The sequence below is a fragment of the Balaenoptera ricei genome, chromosome 2 (genome assembly GCF_028023285.1).
Source record: "Balaenoptera ricei isolate mBalRic1 chromosome 2, mBalRic1.hap2, whole genome shotgun sequence".
In the NCBI taxonomy this organism is placed as follows: Eukaryota; Metazoa; Chordata; class Mammalia; order Artiodactyla; family Balaenopteridae; genus Balaenoptera; species Balaenoptera ricei.
The window spans coordinates 49,747,433-49,756,649 of record NC_082640.1 but is presented as its reverse complement, the minus strand read 5'-3'; the positions used below and the strand labels follow the sequence as shown (position 1 = coordinate 49,756,649).

Below are 9,217 nucleotides of genomic sequence, written 5' to 3'. Positions count from 1 at the left end.
AGCAGGGGTCGCTAGCGACGACCGCAGGGCCGTGGCTCCGGCGCTCGGGGCGGGGCAGGGAAAACACCGGGGCGCGGGCTGGGCAGCCGCGCTGCTGGTGCAGGGCCATTCCTGGAGGAGGGGGCCGGCGAGGGGCGGGGCAGAGGGCGGGGCAGAGGGGCGGGGCGGGGCTGGGCGCCCAGAAAGCGGGAGCATGGAGGCGGAGGCCGCGGGCCGGACTGCAGGTAAGGGGAGCTGGGGCCAGGCCGGCCCGGAGCCTGCCCGCTTCCCTCGCGGTCTGCCGCGCGGGCCCCACCCCACGTGTCGGGTTTCAATGGCTGGGCTGGCCTGAAAGCTCCGGGCCCCCGCGCTGCAAAATGAGACTGTAAACAGCGCGCCGCGGCCAGGGAAACTTCCCCCGGAATCGGCGCCAGGGCGCCGCGAGCCGCGCACCTGTTGCCGCCAGGGAACGAGATAGTGGGCGGCCCGGGATGTCAGGGGCGAGACCACCCCCGGGAGGGGCAACCCCCGAGGGGTCTCGGTCACCGCCCTCCCGGCCGTCCCTAGGGCCCCCGGCAACCGGGACCCGCTAGCCTGGCCTGGCGAACTCCCTGCCTTCCTTTAGCCTTGGTGGTCTTGTCTGTGAAATGGGAAGCGCACGGTGGGGAGGGTTCAGTAAAGCAGCTCGGGGGACGGCGGGTGCCCCTGTAGCCCCTGTTCGGGGACTGCCAGTTCTGGCCCCCGGCCCGGTGCGCGGCGGGCGTGCCGCCCCGGGCCCTGCAGGCCAGCAGGGGAGCCTGGGTTTGCGGGCGCGCCCGGGAGCCCGCCACCTCCCTCACGTCCCTTGCCTGCCCCCTCTCCGGAGAACCGGGCGAAACCGTGAGACTTTTGAATTTGAAAGCACGTGGGACAAATCCCCGAAAGAGTTTCCAGCAGTCCTGCAAAGGAAGGAGTATTTGGATGGGAGCAGACATAGGGGCGTTTGATGCCGAGAAAGTGCCTCTTCCCTCCTGCATCTTTCCTTTGTTCCCCCGGGGACCCGCGGCACGTAGGGCCCCTTGGCTGGGTGCTCACGTCCAGTACGGCCCTCGCTAGAGCCCTGCGCCCACGTGCGGTCAAACCGCAGATTGGCCACTTTCTCCCACCACTCATCTCTAAGGAAAGACTCAATCTTACAGAGGCTCCTCTGCCTTTTATTAGAAGCCAACGACGGCGGATTACTTGTTATTGTGATCTGCATTCAAAAACTGTGACTTTGAGTTGTTTTTCCCGATTTCAAGTGAGGGAGTTAAGGAGAGAAGGTGGCCACTGCCACTTGTATGAATTAGTTACATTCCTCGTCAAAGTTTTCATTGGTCTAGGGATTGAGAAAGGGTTTTGTCTCTAGTTTTAGAGGGAGAAGTACTATTTCGTTTTTTATTTTTCTGTGGTCGTTTCTGGAAAGTTGGTTAATAGTGAGTGCTGTTGCCAATTTATTGTTTGAGAACTGGGGCAAGAAGAAAAAGTGACTTGCTCTTTTGCTATCACCTTTCTCACCTGCAAAACGGAGAAGACTTTGCCCACTTCGGGACTTACTGTACAGAAATATCTCATATATTTTAAACACTTAGCTGGTCTGCACACAAAGCTGCTCAGTTTAGCTTTCTCCCTTCCCCTCCCCCTCAGAGTGGTACCATGAGTCAGAAAGTTCCTCCCAACTAGTGCCTTAGAGCTGTGCTTATTCTACCCAGTTTTACTCTGTTTTAATGGGAAAAGTAATGGTAATTTCATCTTCTGGAAAAGTGTAGTTGGCCTAAACGGTTTCAGGATTTTCCTGTATTTATGTCGGCGTTTGCTGTGGCTTTCATGGTTGCTGATGGCCCAGATGACACACAGCAGTTGCACATTAATCATTTCCACATGTGCTAGATCCTAATGGATGGGAGTTTTACATAGCTGAATCGATGCCTGAGCTTTGATAGCCCATTTCCAAAAAGGGCTTCAGCCAACCATGCCTACGTGGGAATCCTTTTTCTTTCAGCAAGGAAGCATGAAACTGAGAATTGTGCTTTCAGGTAAGGCTGTGTCCCGATCCCCACTTAGTTCTAGCACCAAAAGGTAGGGAAAGGGCACATGACATTCCCGTGGGAGTTGCCTCTGTATCTAGATGAGGTTCCTCAATATTGGTGTGTCTGGGCGGGGGTACCCTCAATAATTCAAAACATACCCCAGGGCCACACACACATTCTCTCTCTCTCTCTCTCTCTCTGAGTCTGTATGTATTTTTAATTTTCCTGATACTGAAGACCGTCTTAGGTTCCACCAGACCATCAGTTGCTGTCATTTCAGCTTGGAGTATAGTAGAAAGGAAGAAGAAAGTCAGACACGACCCAGTTCTGTTACTCCTCTCATCCTTTACCTTGAAGTTCCCTCATCTATAAAATAAGGTCTTGACCTGCCTCATAAGGATTAGATGAGACCTTGTGTTCATCAGAGCGGACTACTGGGCCCCTTGTGAAATTTTGAGTAGACTCAGAGAAGGCCCTTTATTTTGCACCGCCCCCCCCCCCCCGCCCCGCTTCTGTTTACACAGCAAATGGAAGCATCTGTGACAATTACCTGTTTTATGATCTCCATTTAGGAAGTCAGTTTAGTGTTCCAATTTTGAAAAGTTAGGGCCAGACAGTTTGCAGTGGTAATACAAGCAGAGCTTTATAGACAGGAAAGCTAGCAAGCAAGGAGGAAAATCCGGATGACTCCAAAGCTTGGGTTGGGACAGTGGTGATGCCACTAAAGAAACTGACTCTGGGAGGGGGAAAACATGATGCAGTCTAAACACAGTGACTTCAAAATGTTTCAGTAGCTTCCCGTTGGAGACACTGAAGAGTTAGTCAGAAACACTGACGCTGGAGCAGAGGAGGAATCTAGAAAGGCCAGTGCTGGCCCTTTTGGGGCTCTATTGGGGACCCCTTTTACTGAGTGGAAGGAGCAGAGCAGATGGAGGCATGGTGAGGGCATCTCCTGGGAGATGGGAGGCGGGGAGGAGCTGAGGGCACAGCCCAAAGGCTCAGGGAGGGAGAAGCTCTGAGAACCTGATGTTGAGACCCAAGGAGGAGAGACTGAAAAGAAAAGAAGGCCATGGGGGCAGGGCCTGGGGCTGAGGGAGGCCTAGGCAGGTGCTGACTGCATGGGCTCAGAAAGAGGGTCAGGGAGAGGCCAGAAGGGAAGGGGGTCGGCATGTCACATGACCCTGAAGGGGGTCAAGCATAGCTGATGTTTCAGGGACAAGAAGAGGGAGAAGGCTGAGCTTAAGGTGGTGGTATGAGTGTGGGGAGGTGGATTTTCCCTTGCGTTTTTGGTGGAGGAGACTTGAAGACACTTTTAGTAAACTAACCCTTAGGAGCACTTTTCTGCCTGTCAAGTATTGCTCTAAACCCTTTCTAAGCGTTACCTTACCTTAACTGATCCTTAATTGATCCTCATAGTAAATAGTAAATGTAGATACTATTATTATCCCATTTTACTGGTGAGGAAGCTGAGGCACAGAGATATAGTAACTTGCCTAAGATCACCTGGCTAGTAAGTGGTAGTGCTGGGATTTCAATTGGGGAGTGATTGGTGGTGGTGGTCTGACTCCCCAGAGAAAGGGACTTATAATGAGGGTGATGTCCGCGCCCCCCTTCCCCCTGCCCCAAACCGAAGTGGAGGCTCAGGAAGGTGATAATCCATGAGCTAGCTCCTCAGAGATGACCTCATGTTAACATAACACTTCAAAAAAAAAAAAAATCAAATATTCATCAGCCATTTTGGATCTTCTCAAGCTCAAGGTGTAGAAGTGTCCTCTTGGAGGAACAGGGACCTGGCAACTTGGGGGAATCTCAGTTCCTGAGGGGCAGGGCCTCACTGGGGTTATGACAGAGGGCTGGGCTGGGCACTGGGACTCCTGTCACTAAGTGCTTTTGTGCCCCAGGTGAGTCTCCATTCCTTCATCAGGAGGGAGGGGAAAGGATAAGATGGTCTCTAAAACTCCACTCGGCCATGAAGTTTGTCAGCTACTTCCTGTCACTGTAACCAGACTGTAATCCTACTGAGGGCAGGACCCTTACTGATCTTTCTGTCCTAGTGCCCTGCTCGCTGCTGGCACATGGTCGGAGCCATGTGAGCTTTGGATGGAGGAATCATTTCCTTTCAGGTGCTGGTGAAGACCTTTGTTGGTTCCCTGGCTACAGGAAGGGTTGCTGGGAGGATTTTGCAGATTGTGTGTTTTAGGATGTGGGGTGATTCAAGCTGGCCTGCCACCCTTGGGATGAGTGCCACTGGTCAGCCCATCCCCTGGGGAATGTCTTTCTAGGGGTCCCACTCTTCTTGGGAAGGCCTGGTCCTCAGTGGGTCCTCCTAATGGCCTGGGCATTTTGTATGTCCCCTGTCTGTTGGTTGTGATTCTTTGCCATATAATGGAATCCATCCTATAGATGGTCGTCGTTCACCCCCATCTCTAGACATCAAGGGGTGTATTATGTCTGTATTAAACAGGGATCTCTGCTATACTAGGCCAGGCCAGAGATGGCTGGTGTCCTGACCTCCGGCTCCTGCCGTGGCCTGGCAGGATGGAGTGAATGACCAGGCGTCCAGGACTCGGGCTGGGCAGTGGGAAGGGAGTGGGCACTGAGGTGTTGTCTTTCTGACCTTTGAAACCCTAGTCTGGTGACCGGCTGACTGGCCTTAGCTGGGTTCCTGACAGCAGCTGGCTCCTGGCTCCTCTGATGACATTCTTATTTGTAGCTCAGCTCTGGGAAATTCCAAACAGAGGATTATAGAAAAGGGCTGTGTTTTCTGCTGTGTTGTGTGGTATAGAAAGCAATTTCAGGGCAAAATTCAAGCACACTTGTTGGTCAGCTGCCCCTGGTGTCACGTGACTTTTAAAGTCAGGGTTATTGTGGGGGTTAAGTGACTGTCAGTAGCAACTGAAGGTCCAGGGCCTTTGAATAACGTTTGTTAGGCTGTAACAGCTGTGGTTTACAAATTCCATGCCTTTTAGTGCACCCATCCTCTGTTGTGGGTGTTTCCTTTTCCAAGGCCGATGATCAGCAAGCTTCAGTGGGGGTGGGACGCACGGTATGTGTATCCAAAGGCCACTGTCTGTCGAAATCCAGGCATGTCTCTCTTCCTGCTTCTTTGGACCACTGGGAACCCTTTCGCAGCAGACCCTTTGCATTCCCTGTGCCCAGGCAGTGGCTTCGCTTCCTGCTTAAACCAGTGCCTATTATCTGTCGAGGCACAGAATCATTTCGATGCTTCTTTGCTCCTCCGAATCTGGGCAGCCACGGGGGCCACTGGGAATGGCCTGAGGCTGAGGGCTGGGGGCTCCCGGGGAGGGCAGAGGGGAAGCTTCTGTCCATGTGTGTGTTGGGGGCTCCCAAGGCCCAAACCCTCCTAGACTGCTTGGTTTCCTTGTCTTGCAGAAATTAAGACAAATGTGTTTTTCTTGGAAACCGAGTCTCTAACCACTACTCGCAAGTTCCACTGACAGAGAGAAAGCTGTATTCATTTACTCAGTGCATTTTGCTGAAATAACCCCTAATTGGAGTCCCTGAGTGTTTCATTCGGTGGTAAGTGCTTGAGAAGTCAAAGTTGTGGGGATGCCATCATTGCAGAGACTTCTGCTCACTGTGCTGTCTCCCCACCCACTGTGCTCTGCGAAATGCTGCTTAGTGGACCAGGGTTGGTGAGTGTATGTATGTGGGGAGAGGCATATAGGCTCAAACAGTGAGTTATACTTGGTTGTTCATTTTGACCTTTATGTTTTCCAGCAAGTGATTTCTTTAATGCATGTGTGTTGCCCATGTTTGGGCTATTAGAACGTCCTGGAAAAACATTTTTGTAAGCTATGCAGAAGGAAAAGAATTGCTCTGTGTTTCTTCAGAATACATGATAATTGAGTAAAAATATTATTAAGATATTCAAAAATGCTTGGTCAAAACACTAATAAAAATCTGTCCTTGTGCAAAAGCATAGTCTAGTTACTTGTTGGCAAATATATATATATATTTTTAACATCTTTACTGGAGTATAATTGCTTTACAATGGTGTGTTAGTTTCTGCGTATAACAAAGTGAATCAGCTATATATATACATATATCCCCATATCTCCTCCCTCTTGCGTCTCCCTCCCACACTCTGTATCCCACCCCTCTAGGTGGTCACAAAGCACCGAGCTGATCTCCCTGTGCTATGCGGTTGCTTCCCACTAGCTATCTATTTTACGTTTGGTAGTGTATGTATGTCCATGCCTCTCTCTCACTTCGTCCCAGTTTACCCTTCCGCCTCCCCCTGTCCTCAAGCCCATTCTCTATGTCTACATTTTTATTCCTATCCTGCCCTTAGGTTCTTCAGAGCCATGTTTTTTGTTTTTTGTTTTTTTTAGATTCCATATATATGTGTTAGCATACGGTACTTGTTTTTCTCTTTCTGACTTACTTCACTCTGTATGACAGACTCTAGGTCCATCCACCTCACTACAAATAACTCAATTTTGTTTCTTTTTATGGCTGAGTAATATTCTATTGTGTATATGTGCCACATCTTCTTTATCCATTCATCTGTCGATGGACACTTAGGTTCCTTCCATGTCCTGGCTATTGTAAGTAGAGCTGCAATGAACATTGTGGTACATGACTCTTTTTGAATTATGGTTTTCTCAGGGTATATGCCCAGTAGTGGGATTGCTAAGTCATATGGTAGTTCTATTTTTATGTTTTTAAAGAATTTCCATACTGTGCTCCATAGTGGCTGTATCAATTTGCATTCCCACCAACAGTGCAAGAGGGTTCCCTTTTCTCCACACCTTCTCCAGCATTTATTGTTTGTAGATTTTTTGATGATGGCCATTCTGACTGGTGTGAGGTGATAGCTCATTGTAGTTTTGATTTGCATTTCTCTAATGATTAGTGATGTTGAGCATCCTTTCATGTGTTTGTTGGCAATCTGTATATCTTCTTTGGAGAAATGTCTATTTAGGTCTTCCACCCATCTTTGGATTGGGTTGTTTGTTTTTTTGATATTGAGCTGCATGAGCTGCTTGTATATTTTGGAGATTAATCCTTTGTCCATTGCTCCTTTGGCAAATATCTTCTCTCATTCTGAGGTTTCTCCCATTCTTTTCATCTTGTTTATGGTTTCCTTTGCTGTGCAAAAGCTTTTAAGTTTCCTTAGGTCCCATTTCTTTATTTTTGTTTTTATTTCCATTTCTCTAGGAGGTGAGTCAAAAAGGATCTTACTGTGATTTATGTCATAGAGTGTTCTGCCTATGTTTTCCTCTAAGAGTTTTATAGTGTCTGGACTTACATTTAGGTCTTTACTCCATTTTGAGTTTATCTTTGTGTATGGTGTTAGCAGGTGTTCTAATTTCATTCTTTTACATGTAGCTGTCCAGTTTTCCCAGCACCACTTATTGAAGAGGCTGTCTTTTCTCCATTGTATATTCTTGTCTCCTTCATCAAAGATAAGGTGACCATATGTGCGTGGGTTTATCTCTGGGCTTTCTATCCTGTTCCACTGATCTATATTTCTGTTTTTGTGCCAGTACCATACTGTCTTGATTACTGTAGCTTTGTAGTATAGTCTGAAGTCAGGGAGCCTGATTCCTCCTGCTCTGTTTTTGTGTCTCAAGATTGGTTTGGCTATTCGGGGTCTTTTGTGGTTCCATACAAATTGTGAAATTTGATGAATATGTTTTTAATCATAAGAATTAAATATGAATACTGACAGATCATCTTGTTTTCATTTCTTGCCTTTTTTAAAATTGAGATTTCCCCCACCCTGGCCCTACCTAATTCCATTTTTTTCTCTCTCCTATTTTGAAATTTAATATCTATATTTCTATTCTTTTAGGGGCTAACTTAGACATTTTAATGTACATGTTAATTCTAATTAATTCTGAAATTAATCAGTTTTAAACTTTCTCTGGAATCATATAAGGGCCTTGAAATGCCTTCACTCAAATTACTTCCTTCCCAATTTCTGTGCTATGTGTTATGTAACACCTTAGTTCTATTATGATTTTTTTTTTTTTAATCTCCTTAAATTAGAAGTTTTTGTTTTGTATGGTCAGCTTTGGCTTGGCTTTTATGCACATGTTTCTCATTTTCTTTGCTCCCATTCCTTCTTCTCCTTTTTTTAAAAAATAAATTTATTTATTTAATTTTTGGCTATGTTGGGTCTTCGTTTTTGTGCATGGGCTTTCTTTAGTTGCGGTGAGCGGGGGCTACTCTTTGTTGCGGTGTGCGGGCCTCTCATTTACAGTGGCTTCTCTTTGTTGTGGAGCACAGGCTCTAAGTACGCGGGCTGCAGTAGTTGTGGCACGCGGGCTCAGTAGTTGTGGCTCATGGGCTCTAGAGCACAGGCTCAGTAGTTGTGGCGCACGGGCCTAGTTGATCCGCGGCATGTGGGATCTTCCCGGACCAGGGCTCGAACCCATGTCCCCTGCATTGCTTAACCACTGAGCCATGAGGGAAGTCCCTCCCATTCCTTCTTGACTGATTTCCTTTTGAGGTCAATTTCCTTTCCCTTGATAATAGGCATCCTTTAGAAATAACATTAGGGAGGATCTGCTGGTAGTAAACTCAGGTTTTATTTTTCTAAAATGTTTTTTATTTCACTCACATTGTTGGAAGTTACTTGTGCTGGATGGAGGGTGAAAGTTATTTTCCTTTCCCACTTTAAAAATGTTCTTCCATTGTCTCCTGGCTTCCATAGTTGCTGTTGAGAAGGCAGCTGTCAATGAAGCTGTCCTTCTATTGGGAGGATGTGTCTTTCCCTTCTGGCTGCTTTCATGGTCATCTTTTTGTATTCGGTTGGTGAAAAGGTTCATTCAGTTTTTTCCATAAGATGGCTCTAGTAGCACTTAGTTGGCTTTAACTTCATTTGAAACAATTTTGTTAGATTGTATTGTGACAGCTGTGGTACCAGCATGCATTTAAAAAAACTTATCAAAATTGGTGAATTTTTGTATAGACATTTTCATATTGAAGATGGAAGAAAAAAAGCAACATTTTCAGCATATTATGCTTTATTATTTCAAGAAAGGTAAAAAAGCAACTGAAACACAAAAAAAGATTTGTGCAGTGTATGGAGAAGGTGCTGTGACTGATTGAACGTGTCAAAAGTGGTTGGTGAAGTTTTGTGCTGGAAATTTCTCACTGGACAATGCTCCACAGTCGGGTAGATCAATTGAAGTCGATAGTGATCAAATCGAGACATT

At 47.2% G+C, this 9,217-nt stretch overlaps 1 protein-coding gene across 1 annotated transcript in view; it reads left to right on the top strand.

Annotated features, from left to right (window-relative positions):
• Window positions 1-203: 203 nt before the first annotated feature.
• LOC132360344 (protein FAM169B-like) overlaps window positions 204-9,217 on the top strand; it is an 83,445-nt gene continuing 74,431 nt past the window's right edge. Inside the window, 1 exon segment of the mRNA XM_059915404.1 lies at window positions 204-224. The gene's annotated coding sequence lies outside the window, so the exon portion shown is untranslated.